This window comes from Gymnodraco acuticeps, unplaced genomic scaffold (assembly GCF_902827175.1).
Source record: "Gymnodraco acuticeps unplaced genomic scaffold, fGymAcu1.1, whole genome shotgun sequence".
Taxonomy (NCBI): Eukaryota; Metazoa; Chordata; class Actinopteri; order Perciformes; family Bathydraconidae; genus Gymnodraco; species Gymnodraco acuticeps.
The window spans coordinates 86,552-102,843 of NW_022991435.1; the positions used below are offsets into that span (position 1 = coordinate 86,552).

The following is a 16,292-nucleotide window of genomic DNA, read 5'->3' on the forward strand; positions in this document are numbered from 1 at the left end:
GTGATATATATATTGAAGTGACCTGTAGCTTTATCAACGTCTGCATGTAATCAACAACTGTTGATTCAAAAACAACTATTTATTGTCAATTAACATTACTTAAATACTGTGGATATGTGTAATGTTCCTCTCGGGCTGCATTTACAAATAAAATAGAGAAAATAAATAAAATAGCTTTTGAAAATATGTGCATCTTAAAAGTGCTTAATTTTAGATAAATAAAATAAAGTGTAGCAGCAGCTTGAGTGTCCCTTTTTCTTTGTTAACCGTTTCACAGCATGACTTAACATTTTCAGCCGATTCACGGGCGTCGCAGCCATTATATCAGGGTGGTACAACGTACAAGTCCCCCCCACTTTTTGAAATGATTAGTTTAGACCCCCCCACTTTTACCATGTGGAAAGTCCGTGAATCGGTCTATCCACTCGCCGCACTCTGTAGAGCGCTATGTCAGTGCTTCACTATCAAATCCATTCCACTTGCTTATTGAGAGAATGCCCAAATCAATGAAACTCCGTACCAAGTTTTCCCTGCTACTTTGTACCAAGGCAGATTCTCCCATAGCGCGCGCATGTTCAAGGAGTGTTGTCATAGTTGGACAGCTCAGACCTGTTATATGAAGCGATGCCGGTAGAAGAGGTAAGGCACACACACCAAATGTTCAGGTCAGGACATTGTTAATACAGCGAAAATCAAAGCTGACGATCTCTTGGTTTGATATGTTTTCTCCCCCAGACAACATGGATATAAGAACATTGTTTTCGAAGAAGAGGAAAGTAAGTAATGAGCTGGTGGCAGTTAATCAGTTAACAGTGATGGCGGCAAAAGCGTCTCACTTCTGGAGAGGAGTTTCGTCTTTATGTCATGATAGAGAGATACAAATACTAAATAGTTTAGTTGAGAAAAGGCAACGAAATGCCAGGTTACTAGTATTTATCATGTAAACAGGGAACATGAATAACCCGATCTCTCTGTGCTCATGTAAACACCATGATGTCCATGTAGAGACGCAGTCAGTGTGTTTTACTGGAGCCTCAGTTCGATAAGAGATTATTTTTTGAGTTCTTTAACTTCGGTACTCTCTCTCAAAATGGTAATGTGGATTATGTTTTAATTATACTTCTTATCATTCAGAAGCTTTTTGTGTGTGTTTATGTTTTACTGAGTGCTTATAGGCCATTTCCATCCCAGTATTCAGTTAACTGTTTATTTTCCGTGCACATTACATAGACTAGCTAATATTCTACTGCTTGGGACTTTGAGTCTTCAAAATGTCCAATGTCACAGACTGGGACTTACTTTAGAGTCAGTTGTATTTACATTCAGTATGACTTGGTGTGAAAGAGTATACTGCTCAATAAATAATGATCACTTCACCACCTCTCTTGACATCTAGGTGCTTGAGAGTGAGTCAGAGGCAGAACACAGGGACAGTGGAGAGAGGTCCGTTGCTGAGGTGAGTGATGAAAGGGAAATGACAGTTTAGAGCAGGGATCACCAACTACATTTGTGCAAAGGCCAAAATGTATCCAAATAGACACTATCGCGGGCCAGCGATTTTTATATAGTCCACAATGCTAATGGAGCACGCTCAGGTACTGCGGACCGCATAAAGCTTAGCAGACTCTTCACGCTAACGAAGCATCACTTCTAGGCAGGGTTGGGAGGGTTACTTTGTAAATGTAATCAGTTACTGAATACTGAATACATGCTCTGAAAGTAATCAGAATACAGTTAGTAACGTATTCAGATTACTTTTAGAATACTTTCTTTTTCCATAACAGATGGGTATGTTTTGGTGAACAGGAGACACTTATTTTACTGTTTTAATGGCTTATCAAGAACTCAAACACAACATCTTGGTGTCATTCTGGACAGCTCCCTCTCATCTGCACCCCACATAAAAAACATCACCCGGACTGCATTCTTTGTACTGCCTTAAAACCTTTCCTTGGAATATGTTATGAATTGTAAGGTGTCCTTGGTGCTTTGAAAGGCGCCCCTAAATAGAATGAATTATTATTATTATGTATTATTATTAGGGATGTCCCGATCACCTTTTTTTGCTCCCGATCCGATTCCGATCATTTGATTTTGACAATCTGCCGATACCGATTTTTCCCGATCCGATCTTTATGCAATGCATTAAGAGAGAAAAAAGGTAACAGATAACGGCTGGTCATCCAACGCGATGAATTCAGCTATCTTAGCTGTTATTTTTTTGGCCTTTTCACTGTTCTGGGGCAGTTTCTCTTTCCTGAAAGTGTCTGTTGTTTCAGTGCCGTTACCTGAGTGGCCGCTGTGTACTCGTCGTGTTGTTGGTGTTTGTTTCTCAGGTGGCGTATTAGATTGGTCGTGTTGAACGTAGCTCTGTTCTTTCCACCACGCGGAACCTCCGCCTTGCAAACATTGCATCTGGCTGTTACACTGCCTTCGCTTTCAATTTTATAATACTTCCAAACTCCTGACATTTTCCCTGTCCCGACTCCCGAGTCACCAGCTGAACGTAGCCTCTCGTTAGCTTACTGCTACTATTAGACACTGCGCCCACTCTGTTGCCAGATTTGAGAGAAATAAGCAACCAGGTCTATGAAAACAAGCCCAAAGAAAGCAACACATACATGATGTTGTGTAATTGTAAACCAAAACTAAGGCCTCAGGATGACTTAAAGATGTGAACATGGTCATTTTTGTTTTGTAACATTAAATAAAATAATAAAAATATTTAATTTAAAAAAAATCCCGATCCCCGATTTTTTTCTCCCGATTCTGATCTTTTCAAAATCACGTGATCGGCTCCGATCCCCGATCACGTGATCGGATCGGGACATCTCTAATTATTATTATCTGAAACGATGTAATAACTTTAAAAACTTTTTCCAGTCACTTGCCCCATGCCTTCAGCAGCAGCAGGCCATTCACTTTGATTTGATCCCGTTATGAAATGTCATCATTTCGACAATAAAGAAATGCTACATAAACGTTATCTTGCACATTTTATTTAACCATCTCTGTTTCTAACTTTCAATATATTTTAAAAGAGATCTCTCTCTTTCATCTGCGTGCGGGGGCGGGGCCTCACAGACACACTGCATCTCTCTCTCGCTATGCTGCAGCGCCGTGCAGTGTGCACACAGTTCTGCCGGTAATGAATATTACATTTTGTGAGGAAACTTTTCCACTAATAATTCCACAGTCACATGCATTCCGGGGGCCAGAGCGGGCGACGTTGAGGCGCATCTTAAACTGCTGGCTAAAAATAAACGTAAATACAGTAGGATTGTTATTCACGTCGGTGGTAATGATGTTCGTATACGCCAATCAGAATGCACCAAACTTAATGTGGAGTCGGTGTGTAGTTATGCTAAAACAATGTCGGACACCGTAATCTTCTCTGGTCCCCTCCCCAATCTGATCAATGATGACATGTATAGCCGCATGTCATCATTTCTGCGCTGGTTGTCTTGGTGGTGCCCAGCAAACAATGTGGGCTTCGTAAATAATTGGACAGCCTTCTGGGGAAAACCTGGTCTGATTAAGAGAGACGGCATTCATCCTACTTTGGAAGGTGCAAATCTCATTTCGGCAAACATTTCAGGGCTTTGTGGACTTAATCCATGACAAACTGGAGTTGAGACCAGGAGGCGGAGTCGCAGTCTTACACGCTTCTCTGCGCTCTCTCCTAGGCAGTCATCCATAGGAATCCCGAACCCAATAAAATACCCAATATTAGCGGTGTGTGTATCTGGTTAAATAAAGGTTAAATAAAAAAATAAAAAAGATTCCAATCTGTATATAGACTCTTATTGCACTATTTCACTATTTTTTCTGTGTATCTGTTTTATTGTGTTGCACTGTTGGAGGAGCCTGCGACCTAAGGGGGGGGGGGGGGGGGGGGATAGGACACGTTCGATTCTTGTTTTGAATAGTGTGCCATCGATGGGCTTCATTCCATTTCAAGGTGCTTTTTGACGCTCCGTGTAAACTTCGCGCACTGCCACTCCAACATCCAATCACAGAGCTTGAGGACTGATCACGGGGTTTGTCAAGCTAAGCACATGGTGTAGTCCCAAACGATAGCTGAGGATTCTGGGTAGTGTAGTGTCTTCTGCCATCCAAAAACTCCGAAAAAAGATTCGTTTCTCCGAATCGAAGGGGAAAAATACAAAAGCATTGTACACAATTTAAACCAATCAATGTTGTGTAATTAACAAGGATAATTTGGTGTTTTTTAGTTGATGAGTAGTGCAGATATCACTGTAAAATCAATCGACAGTAAGGAGAATACTTACTTCCGGGTGTAACATTGTCCGTTATCCAATGGGAATGGACGCTCGTAATACAATAAAGGGGACATGATCATTATCTTTTAAATAACGTTAACTAAAGGGAACAATCTATTTGACACAGCTGAAGCTCTGGCCTTCCTTAAAAACTAACTAATTTAATAAAAATCACAGTTGTATTACACACAATGCACTGTTTTTTGAGAACAAAAATTCGTAACTAATGTAATTTTTACATTCTGACGAAAAATAAAAATGATTATGAATACAAATAAAATAAAAGAAGCCTCCCGTGAGTTACTACAAGCTATAAAGTAGATTTAAAAAACGTTTTATAGAATAAAAGCTCACTGTGGAACGTTGTAGAATGCGTGTGTGCACCACGACAAAAGAGCCTCATTCACTTTACATTGGGGTTTTTTGCGTGGTGCAGACACGCAAATGTAGCAGAATGCGTGACTCCACCACGCAATGCGGTGTTAAGGAATCGTGGTGGAGTCACGCATTCTGGTGAGATCAGGTTGGACTGGCCTGTATAATCCTATGGGACAAAGCTGGTTATACTTCCTCACTTTCAGAAGGTAACCCTTTAACTGCCAGCGCCACCATTTGGTAGAGCACATTTTGTGTCTTGATATCTTGTTGAAAAAAAAAAAAAAAAGTTTAACTCCATCTGATTCAGCCAGCTCTACTCTTTGGTTGATATGTTATGCACAAACCAACCTCTAGATTTCACTGTGGTTCGAACAGAAAGCCCTTCAGCTAGTTTAAATATCAGGCCTACAGCATGGCCACAAACCCCATCTAAAAACAGAGGCTCTGTCCTAATTACCTGATTGCATGCACCTGGGTGACTTGGCTCTACCCAATAACTACCATTTAACTTTAAACCACACTTAAAATAATAATTATACATATTTATATGTCTACAGTATAGCAGCTAATACATGTTTTAAATAAAAAATATTCAAATGTGAAAGACACCTTCAATTAATATTTAAAATTTACACAAAATCAGATTCTTGTAAAAATTAGAGTACATGCATTGTTCCATCTGTCAAGCTAAGATATATACATATATCTTAGCTTGAAATGCTAACTGAACGAGCATGTTCAGTTAGCATATACGCTAACTGAACGTCAAGCATGTCAAGCTAAGATATATATATATATATATAATATATAATAATTATATAATGCAATATAAGGAAAAACATCACACTTTAGCTAAATGCAAACAACTTATAAGCAAAACACTTCAGAATCAGAAATCAGTATCACAAATACTTTATTAATCCCCCGCAGGGAAACTGTGTTAAAAGTACTTAAAAGTAAACATTTGCTCTGTGCCATTTGCAACTAAAAAACTATTGCTGCAATATTATCTGAAATATACTGAACTGGTGATATTAAAACATGACCTGTTCCAAAAGAGATATCTACCATTAACACCATTTACCAGCCAAATGCTGGTAAATCATGCAAGTGGCTGGTACTGTATGTTGCATGCACCAGCCAAAAATAACAATGGCAATCTATTGAGTGGCTGGTAACATTTCAACATTCACTAGGCTAGCCATTTGGCCAGTGGACAACATTTTTAAAATTTGACCTCTGCAACCGTATTGTTTAATTACACTGGGTCTCTAATTACATATTTTAAGTCTACTATAAATAAACATATTCCTCTATCCTCTCACTCAAACCCAGTGTAATGGTAACCTGATAAACCTGTAACATTAACGTTACGTGCAATAAACCTGTAACCTGCCTATAAACCGACAGATGTATTTATGTATGTAACTAGGCCTATGTATTTTTCTACGTTTAACGTTAGCCAGTAGATGGTGGCAGCGGAACGGGTAACACTTTACAATAAGGTACACAAAATGTGCTTAGTTACTGCTTAGTTACTGAGGAACTACTAGATAGTTAATGGTTAGTTAATGAGTAGTTCCTCAGTGACTGCGATTGAGGAACTGATGGTTAGTTACTGGTAAACAGACTGGGGATACTGTATTAACGAATCATTCGTTAATGGTTAGTTAATGAGTAGTTCCTCAGTGAACTTATGGTTAGTTACTGGTAAACAGACTGGGGGGTACTGTATTAATGAATCATTCGTTAATGGTTACTTTATGAGGAGTTCCTGGGAGACTTTGATTGAAGCAATGGTCCGCTGCAGCAGGGCACATTTAAACCTGCCATATTCGGCTGGCTTGGGTCCCACCCTGGATCAACTGGTGGAGGTGGATCCGATTTACCTTACCATTACTTAGGCCGTTTGGGTATGGTAAACTCAAGGAACGCAAACAAAAACAGTAGTTACCCATTACCTAATGATTACCTTACCGTTACTAAAACAGTAGTTACCCATTAAGTAATGCTTACCTGCCTACCTGCCTGTCAGCCTTCCATCGGGGCACAAATTTATCTCGTGCCCTCATTGGTCATGTGCGTGTTCGTGTGTGTTGGAGGAGGGGCTCTGTGAGGAAGTGGCAGATTTTCTCCGGTTGTGTACAGTATTTTCAAATTCTAGCGATCTCGAGCTGGTTTCTCAAATGTACCTACCCCACCTTTAATACGCCAAAAATAGAAAACACAATGATTGTTCACGAGTCCCAAAACACGAGTCCAAGTCAAGTCCGAAGTCTTTTGAGCAGGAGTCCAAGTCAAGTCTGAAGTCTCTGTGTGTGCGACTTAAGTGCGACTCGAGTCCGAGTCACAAACTCCAGTCCCCATCTCTGTATACACACAAGTACAGAAGACAGCCTGTCCGTATGTCTGTCTTTCTATGTATATGTCTGTCTCGATGTCTTTCTATCTCGATGTCTGTCTTTCTGTAACTATATTTTAGAGTTTAAAGCGTAGCCACTTTTACTCCACTTCATGTATTTAAAACCTTTAGTAACTTTACAGATTTGGATTAATTATGTGAAATGTAATCAACACTTAAATCAGACTTTAGTTCCACCTGGAGTAAATTCACAAGCTACCCTGCAGTATACAAATTCATTCAAACTAGCTGCACCTTTACCAGCTTTGAGAACACTTATGATCAATCATTATAAAACATATCATATATTGTTCTGAAATGGACCAATCTGCACAATGACTACTTTTACTGTCGCTACTTTCACTATATTTTGATGATAATACTTTTCTACTTTCACTTGAGGAACATTTTTGAATGCAGGACTTTTACTGTAACAGAGTATTCCTACACTCTGGTACTTCTATTTTTACTCAAGTACAAGATCTGAGTACTTCTACTTTTACTCAAGTACAAGATCTGAGTACTTCTACTTTTACTCAAGTACAAGATCTGAGTACTTCTACTTTTACTCCAGTACAAGATCTGAGTACTTCTACTTTTACTCAAGTACAAGATCTAATTACTTCGACAACCTCTGATTAATGGTTGATTTCCAAATGTTCTGTTGGTGCGTGGATGATAAAATAATAGTGTTTCATTGTATTGCCTTGCAGCTATTTGCCTGTGTTTAGAAACATAATTAAACATACCATGGACACACATTCAAACAATTTTCCATTTATTAAACATTGCAGATGAACAATTAACAAGTCATACAGCTAAAGAAAACTACAACAATAATTTTCTGTATGATGATATCATGGAACCTGGAATTTGAACACACGGCACTTAACAATAAACTTAACAATAAAACGACTGAACTGCTGTCCACTTTAGGGTAGGGCCCTTACAGAGCCTGTGACACGAGTTTCCCCCATCATCCAAACCCATCAATTTGAGTAAATATTGTCCCGTTGAAAACCGTTACTGAACTGATTTTGGATATTTGTACTTTGATAACCATTAATCTGCCCTTCAATGTTGACCATTTTCTGGATCTTCTCGGGGATTCTTCAAGTCCCGCCAAATTATGTGTGACGTCATTGCGGTCACAGCGCTCCAGCTGCACCGTTCAGGATCCCAGCATCTGCATGTAAACGCACGATGGTGCACACAGCAGCAAGCTCAGACAGCGATGACAGTTTAATTTTGAACGTGTCTGAGAGCTCATATGAGGCTGAAGGATCGCTTTATGTTGTATCTGTTAGAAGTTTAGGAATTAGGTGCGTCAATATGGGCGATCATACGGTCATGTAGCCAGTGGTGGACTGGGACTAAAAATCATCCCGGGACTCTCGACCGGCCCACTTCGGTACCGCTAGTAAATTGTCAACGGGGGGAGTGGGGGATGTCAGGGGCGGCGGGTCCTGTAAATAGTAAATGTAAATATATAAATATTTGTGTCACTGCATCCTGGTAAAATACAAATATAATGCAATGTCTGTGTCTTTGACATTAGCGCTGCTAGCCACCTGTGCCCTGTACTACGAAGCCAGTTCAACATACTCTGGATATGTTTGAGTAACAAACAAACTAACAACAACAAACTAACAAACGAGATCTCGCTAAGCGGTCCTACGACGCTGGTTATCAACTCGGTAAATCAAGCCAGGGTTTCTCTCACCAGCTGAGAGCGCGTTCACGTCTAAGACATGAGTGGATCTGACTTTAATTACATTTGACTCGAGTGTTTCGTCAACATAATGTGTTGCTTAAAAATAATACTTCTGCATACAGTATGTGACACTGTAAGTGTTGCACGGCCAGATACGGCTGGAGAAGCTGACTCAGATAAGGAAATATATGATATATTATGATATTATATGATCGATGATCTGATTGATGATGTAATATGAATGATAAGTGCGACACGTCGGCGTCTTCTCTGCATACGGCAGTTTAAACTGTATTTCCTTTATCCTGTAATATGACTTGAGAGATTTAAACTCCGCACACTGAGTTGATCCCTTTTCTATAGACGCCGGAGGCGTAAAAAAAGTTATTTAGCCTTCCCAAACCTGAGCCTCACGCGCCGCCTATGGGGAATGTGCTATAGTGATTTATCCGACAGGTGTTCCGGATTGACTGGTTCCCCGATCAACTGGTTGACAGATGTGGAGGCGTGGCCTCGACTGAAATACACATTTCGATCGCTTCTTCTGTCGTTTACATACATATTTTGGTATATTTGGCTGGATAGGAACACTTTGATGCACATTCAGTATGAGGTTGTGGTTACGATGGCGATATCCGGACGCGAACAGCGAGGACTACAAAAAGAAAAACGAGTTGATCGGGGATGTCTGTTCAAAACATTGCGAGCTCCAATAAATCATTTAAACCAGCTATTGTTGCCAGACTTATTTCTGAATATCGTTCTTAATGTGATACCAAGTCCATCTGAGACCTGTGTACACCTTCAGACAGCCTCCAAGTGAAGCACATGTTCTTTACTCACAGTTTGAAAGCAGCGTGGAGAAGTCTTCAGCTGTGTTAAGCTGTGATCGCTCGAATAAATCCTTAAAACCAGCTATTGTTGCCCGATTTATCACTGAATATCGTTCCTAATGTGATACCAAGTCCATCTGAGACATGTGTACACCTTCAGACAGCCTCCCAGTGAAGCGTACGTTGTTTACTCAGAGTTTGAAAGCAGCGTGGAGAAGTCTTCAGCTGTGTTAAACTGTTCCTCTCAGGTAAACTGTGATTCGCCCATGGGAAAATGGGATCCGCCCAGATTAAACTGTGTTACGACTTCTGTGGCTATCTACCAGCGATCATGTTTAATATGAAAGACACACACATCTACATGCCTTATAAAAACGGCATTCTGCAGCACTCATCCAGATAACATGTGACTGTTAACTCGTTTTGCAAAGATAGCAGCAGAAATGTCATTGCTGCATGTGCAGGGATATTAGACTTTAAAATGCTGATGGGTCATTAATGTTGGTCTCGGCAAACAATATTAGGAATCCTTTATTCAAACTACATAATATTCAGTGTCCATCGACATGAAAATAACAAAAAAGTTCATGCTGGACTCAAACCCGAGTTAGAAACAGCAAAAGTCACTCCAGCCCTGCGCGTTATGAGTGCGCCACAGATCAACACGAGGTATCGAACCACCACACTATAATATTTTAGATTAACCTTAACACACTTATATGTAAAACTAACACTTATCACAACATAATGTGGGCTCGCAGGCTGATAAACTAGGATATCTGATCTCGGTGGGTCTTAATGAGGCTTGATACAGACCTCAGTCAGTAGGCTATACTATATTATAATATGTATATTATATGGCTTAAAGTGTACATTCGCTCACATTATAAATGATGGTCGGGTTGCATTTTTCTGGAACTTTTTAACAAGGTTAATCTAAAATATTATAGTGTGGTGGTTCGATACCTCGTGTTGATCTGTGGCGCACTCATAACGCGCAGGGCTGGAGTGACTTTTGCTGTTTCTAACTCGGGTTTGAGTCCAGCATGAACTTTTTTGTTATTTTCATGTCGATGGACACTGAATATTATGTAGTTTGAATAAAGGATTCCTAATATTGTTTGCCGAGACCAACATTAATGACCCATCAGCATTTTAAAGTCTAATATCCCTGCACATGCAGCAATGACATTTCTGCTGCTATCTTTGCAAAACGAGTTAACAGCATGTTATCTGGATGAGTGCTGCAGAATGCCGTTTTTATAAGGCATGTAGATGTGTGTGTCTTTCATATTAAACATGATCGCTGGTCACAGCGACAGAAGTCGTAACACAGTTTAACCTGGGCGGATCCCATTTTCCCATGGGTGGATCCCAGTTGACCCTGAGCGAATCACAGTTTACCTGAGAGGAACAGTTTAACACAGCTGAAAACTTCTCCACGCTGCTTTCAAACTCTGAGTAAACAACGCACGCTTCACTGGGAGGCTGACTGAAGGTGTACACATGTTTCAGATGGACTTGGTATCACATTAGGAACGATATTCAGTGATAAGTCGGGCAACAATAGCTGGTTTTAATGATGTATTCGAGCGGATCACAACTTAACACAGCTGAAGACTTCTCCACGCTGCTTTCAAACTGTGAGTAAACAACGTGTGCTTCTCTTGGAGGCTGTCTGAAGGTGTACACAGGTCTCAGATGGACTTGGTATCACATTAAGAACGATATTCAGTAATTAGTCTGGCAACAATAGCTGGTTTAAATGATTTATTGGAGCTCGCAATGTTTTGAACAGACATCCCCATGTCAACTCGTTTTTCTTTTTGTAGTCCTCGCTGTTCGCGTCCGGATATCGTCATCGTAACCACAACCTCACACACTGGTACTGAATGTGCATCAAAGTGTTCCTATCGAAGCCTAATATACCAAAAGATTTATGTAAACGACAGAAGAAGCGATCGAAATGTGTATTTCAGTCGAAGGCCACGCCTCCACATCTGTCAACCAGTTGATCGGGGAACCAGTTAATCCGGAACACCGGCCCACTTCGGTACCGGCCCATCGGGATTCGTCCCGATGGCCAGTCCGCCACTGCACCCAGCCCACGTAAACTGTCAACGGGGGGAGCCTCGCTGCGAGGAAACGGTGGACCTAGTGTCCCGATCGGAGTGGGAATAATAATAATAATAATCCGTGCATTTTATCCATTAATTTCCCCAACATTGTGGTGTAAAAAACACACGTTTAATCCATGTTGGTGTATTACAACTACAAAAAGCATCGGTTTGTTTTCTCATCAGGATATGCAGACCGGCTCAAACAAACGATTTGTAATCATCATTCTCACGCAGGGGCGGCGCCAGGGGGGAGCTAGGGGGTGCTGAAGCACCCCCAGGATTGCCAAAGCACCCCCAAGAAATATGTGTTTTTTGTTTTTTTCGAAAATTATTATTATTATTTTTATTAAATTAAATTAGAAATATTATTGATTACATCAATGCATATGTGAAACAAACACATTTTTGACCAAAAACAAAGCCAACACAGGTGATATGATTAGGCCAATGGCCAGCACCCATTCGATGTTTGACCTACCCATAGGCTAAATTACTTTGTGACACTTGAGTGACTTCCTGTTAGCTAGAGCGCCAAATGATTTGCTAACAGCAAAGTGAAAAATGGATCGTTTTTTAGTCCTTAAACGTCCACGTGTGGACACTCAATCAAAACCAACTGAAAGCGAGAGGGATTCTGCACATAATAGGCCTTGTGAGTACAAGTAGCTTACTTCTGGGTCTCTGTGTTTCATTCAAGCCCTGCTCTGTGTGTGTGTGTGTGTGTGTGTGTGTGTGGTGTGTGTGTGTGTGGTGTGTGTGTGTGTGTGTGTGTGTGTGTGTGTGTGTGTGTGTGTGTGTGTGGTGTGTGTGTGGTGTGTTTGTGTGTGTGTGTGTGTGTGTGTGTGTGTGTGTGTGTGTGTGTGTGTGTGTGTGTGTGTGTGTGTGTGTGTGTGTGTGTGTGTGTGTGGCACGAGCCATTTTGTGTGCGTGCGTGCGCGAGCGAGAGAGCTCGCCTCGCGCACCAGTGGGTATCTACCGGGAGATCGTTGTGGTTAGCATCTGGTGCTAGCTAGCCAAGCTAATGGATATAAGGAGCTTTTTCAACAACAAGGTGGAGGGAGAACTCTCTCCTGTCAGACGGAGAGTCTCAGGTAACCTCAACTCAGGTGAAGTAAAGGTCTCTCTCAGTGTTTAGATAGTTAACTTTAGTCTAGTTATCTCAGTGGGTCTCAAACGGTTTGTTTTAAAAGGGGAGTGATTTGTAAAATATCTATAAAGAAATAGAAAATCTGTTGACAGTTCTGTTTCGTATGGGTGTTGAGAGATGTATCCATAGATCTCTTAATGTTGCTCTCAAAGTGCACCAGATTGATGCTTTTAACTTCAATATTTAACAAAAAATCTTCCCCGGGGGAGCTAGCCCCCGGACCCCCCTAGAGGAGGTGAGGACCCTCCTAGAGGAGGTGAGGTCCGCTCCCCACTTGTAAAAATAGCACTTTACCCCTGCCTATATGCCGTGAGCTGATTATCGAGCCTTCATTGTAACAGTCGCGGGTGCACTGTGTGTGTGTGCGTGGGGAGTGTTGCAGTAGAAAATTCAACTGTAGCGCTGGTGCATTAATGGGAAACCCTACATGTTTGAGCACCCTCTATGAAACGTCAAGCTACCCCACAGCACCCCCTAGAGAAAATCTCTGGCGCCGCCACTGTTCTCACGATCATTTAATCTATCGAATTGACATGAAAGCACTAATAAATGTAGTTTCATCCACTTGAGTTTACAACTACAAAAATAATCAATTTGTTTTTATATCACATCCTACGGGAGGAAATTCAGTAGCTCTCACTACCGATTTGTAATCCTAATGTAATAATCATCTTCACCACGATCATTTATGTTTATGTTCGCCGAATTTACATGAAAGCACTGACAAATATGAATATACTGTAGTCAACTTCATTAAAACGTTATTAACGTGCCTAAACTCAGTAATTCACCATTTCTACGCATGACAACACACTTTGTCCGTGTTTGGCTCTCTCGCCGCACAGTGAAGCGTTCCCGCATTGACGTCACTTCCGACAAGTTTCCCCGCGAAGTTCGAAATTATTGATATTTAACGGAACGGTATCGCTTTTTCTTTTTTAAACTGACGGTTCGAGATTACCAGTAGCCCAATATTTCATTGCACAACAGTTGTTGGGATGCTGTCACAGGCTCTTTAAAGCATCCAGTGCTGCAGACAGTCCAGCAACCTGGGTACACTGGCTCCTGATCCCTGCACTTAAGGCATTGGGGAGATGTTATCCTCCACACAGAGCCTGCATCCCACGATGCTTCGGCAGCAGGAGGAAAACATGGGTCCAGTCATTGTGTCTTTGTCTTTGTGTCGCTTTTGTACCCAAAATGGTATAGGCAGAGAGCGAGTGCACGATTCCCAACTGGAAGTAGTGGTTGCTAAAGCAGCTGTTGAGGTGAGGTAGGCCTATGGCTTAATTCAGTGATGTAAAGTAATTACGTAGATTTACTCAAGTACTGTACTTATTACTTAATAGAGTGGTGTAGTGAAGCCTCCTAAAACCCGGAAGTAAGTTCCTTCTGGTTCCCTCGACAAAAAAGCTATGCAATTTCGCCATAGGATTTTGGAAAATAGCTCGAAATAATGTCTGTGGTTGACACACATTTAAGAGACGGATCACGTTTTGTTCAGTCGGATAATCTCCACATGTCTACCCTACTTTTATAATTTTATAATCATAAATCGAATCGAAAGATTTATGATTTTAGGACGTGTCACTGCACGACTCTATAGACTACTGTTGGGTTTCGGAATGCTGGAAGGAGTAAATGGCCAGAAAGAATCCAAGAAACTTCTTGTAAAATTGACAGGGTTTTAATTATAGTAAACATGACGTTCCTCTGAGGCTGCGACGGGAGAGGGGCCGTATAAACGTTTCAGCTCCGATTATAAACTCTCTGGTACTTCCAGTCTTCTCCCATTGGTTGGCGGCGTCATATTCCGTTGCCCTCTATTGACGTAGCAAAACATCCATTGATTGATTGATTGATTGAAAAGTTTATTAACAGCTTGTATATTGGGTACAGTACAGTACAGCTCAAAACATACAATTGTTAAGGGGATGCAGACCAGAGAAAGACTTTCGTCTTGGTTACATCAGGGTCCCCCATTTCCAATTCATCATATCATTTAAGACATATAAGACCTATTTTACATACAGATGGCTTATTTACAATTCATAAGCATTTAAATAGCTATACATGATAGTTAACCATATAGTAACAGTTGATATGTTAGCATCGATGAGTGGCAGTTGGAGACGGTGTGTTTAGTATGTAACGACACACGTTTGTATCCATCTCTTCACTATGCTGCTTGATATGCTAAATCCTACTGTGAATGCTAAAAACAATGCAACTTACGGTTCCGGAAGCTACTACCCTCGATATTTGTCCGTGGGGGAACAATACATCAGTGGACTAAAGTTCCGGTTTCATTTGTATATTGATTATTCTCACAATACAAACAAATGTAACGAGCCCTGAATTATGGGTTTTCTTTGAGACGTAGGAGCTGAGTTGAGGCTTAACAATGATGTGACAGAAATACTCACTAATAACTTTGGACATAATTGTGTAAATAATAATGAGATAACTATTCTGGGGTTTTTTGGTTTCAATTAGAACTAAAAAACAAATGGTTAAAACGTACCGTGGTCCTATTTAGTTTTAGTTTTGTGTTTACAAATTCAGACTGGACCAACATATGGAAGAAAAATGATGACTGGTTACCTGGCCTCAAAAGGAATCCGAGCATCAGAGGGGCGTGTTGGTCGTGTCCTCAGAGAAACTAACCAGCCATATCATGCAGATCGGTATCGTGTAGGTATTATTAAAAAACATATAGATTTTCCTGTATTGTACATTGCTGTGAACATATTGTGAGAACAATAACATTGTGTTTAATTCCTCAGAGATAAAGGAATTTAAATCCAGTGCCATACAGTGCAGAGTACATGGGTCACAAATTGCACATTGACCAAAACGAGAAACTGGTGATGTATGGGGTGACCCACGTCCTTGCCTTGGACGGATTCTCCAGCAACATTGTACGCCACTCCACCATGCCAGTGAAAAAACAACCTGACCATATATCAAGAGGTTTACCAGTAAGTTTCAGTGCCCTGTTTCTGTTATAATAATATCCTAATAAACAGCAGACAGTAAATAATTTAGTAAACATTTAGCTAAATAAAAACACAATGGCTAAATGTAGCTTTATTTGAACAGTTTTATTTGGGAAAAATATTGTAAATCGAAAACTACTGACAGGTAACCACTGTATATTGTACGTTACTTGGTAATTGATTGATGAGATCAACATTTTAACTGCGTACACAATTCGCTTTAGCAATGCTTAGGTTGTAACAACAATGAAATTCTGTTACATGTCATAAGACTTTTGTATTGCTGTTTTGCAGGAGTGCTGTCCTACGATATGGAATGTGGGACCAAATCCGAGTAGACCATGGAAAATAATTCTACTTGACTCTTTTCATGCAGGAGAAATTGGCAGACTACCGGAATAACACAGGCAGACAGCC

General features: G+C 40.6%; 1 long non-coding RNA gene across 1 annotated transcript; it reads left to right on the top strand.

Annotated features, from left to right (window-relative positions):
- Positions 1–599: 599 nt before the first annotated feature.
- Positions 600–15,792, top strand: LOC117532702. Its single transcript, XR_004566907.1, has 4 exons — positions 600–639; positions 736–776; positions 15,442–15,570; positions 15,663–15,792. It is a non-coding gene; the product is annotated as an uncharacterized LOC117532702 (long non-coding RNA).
- Positions 15,793–16,292: the final 500 nt, after the last annotated feature.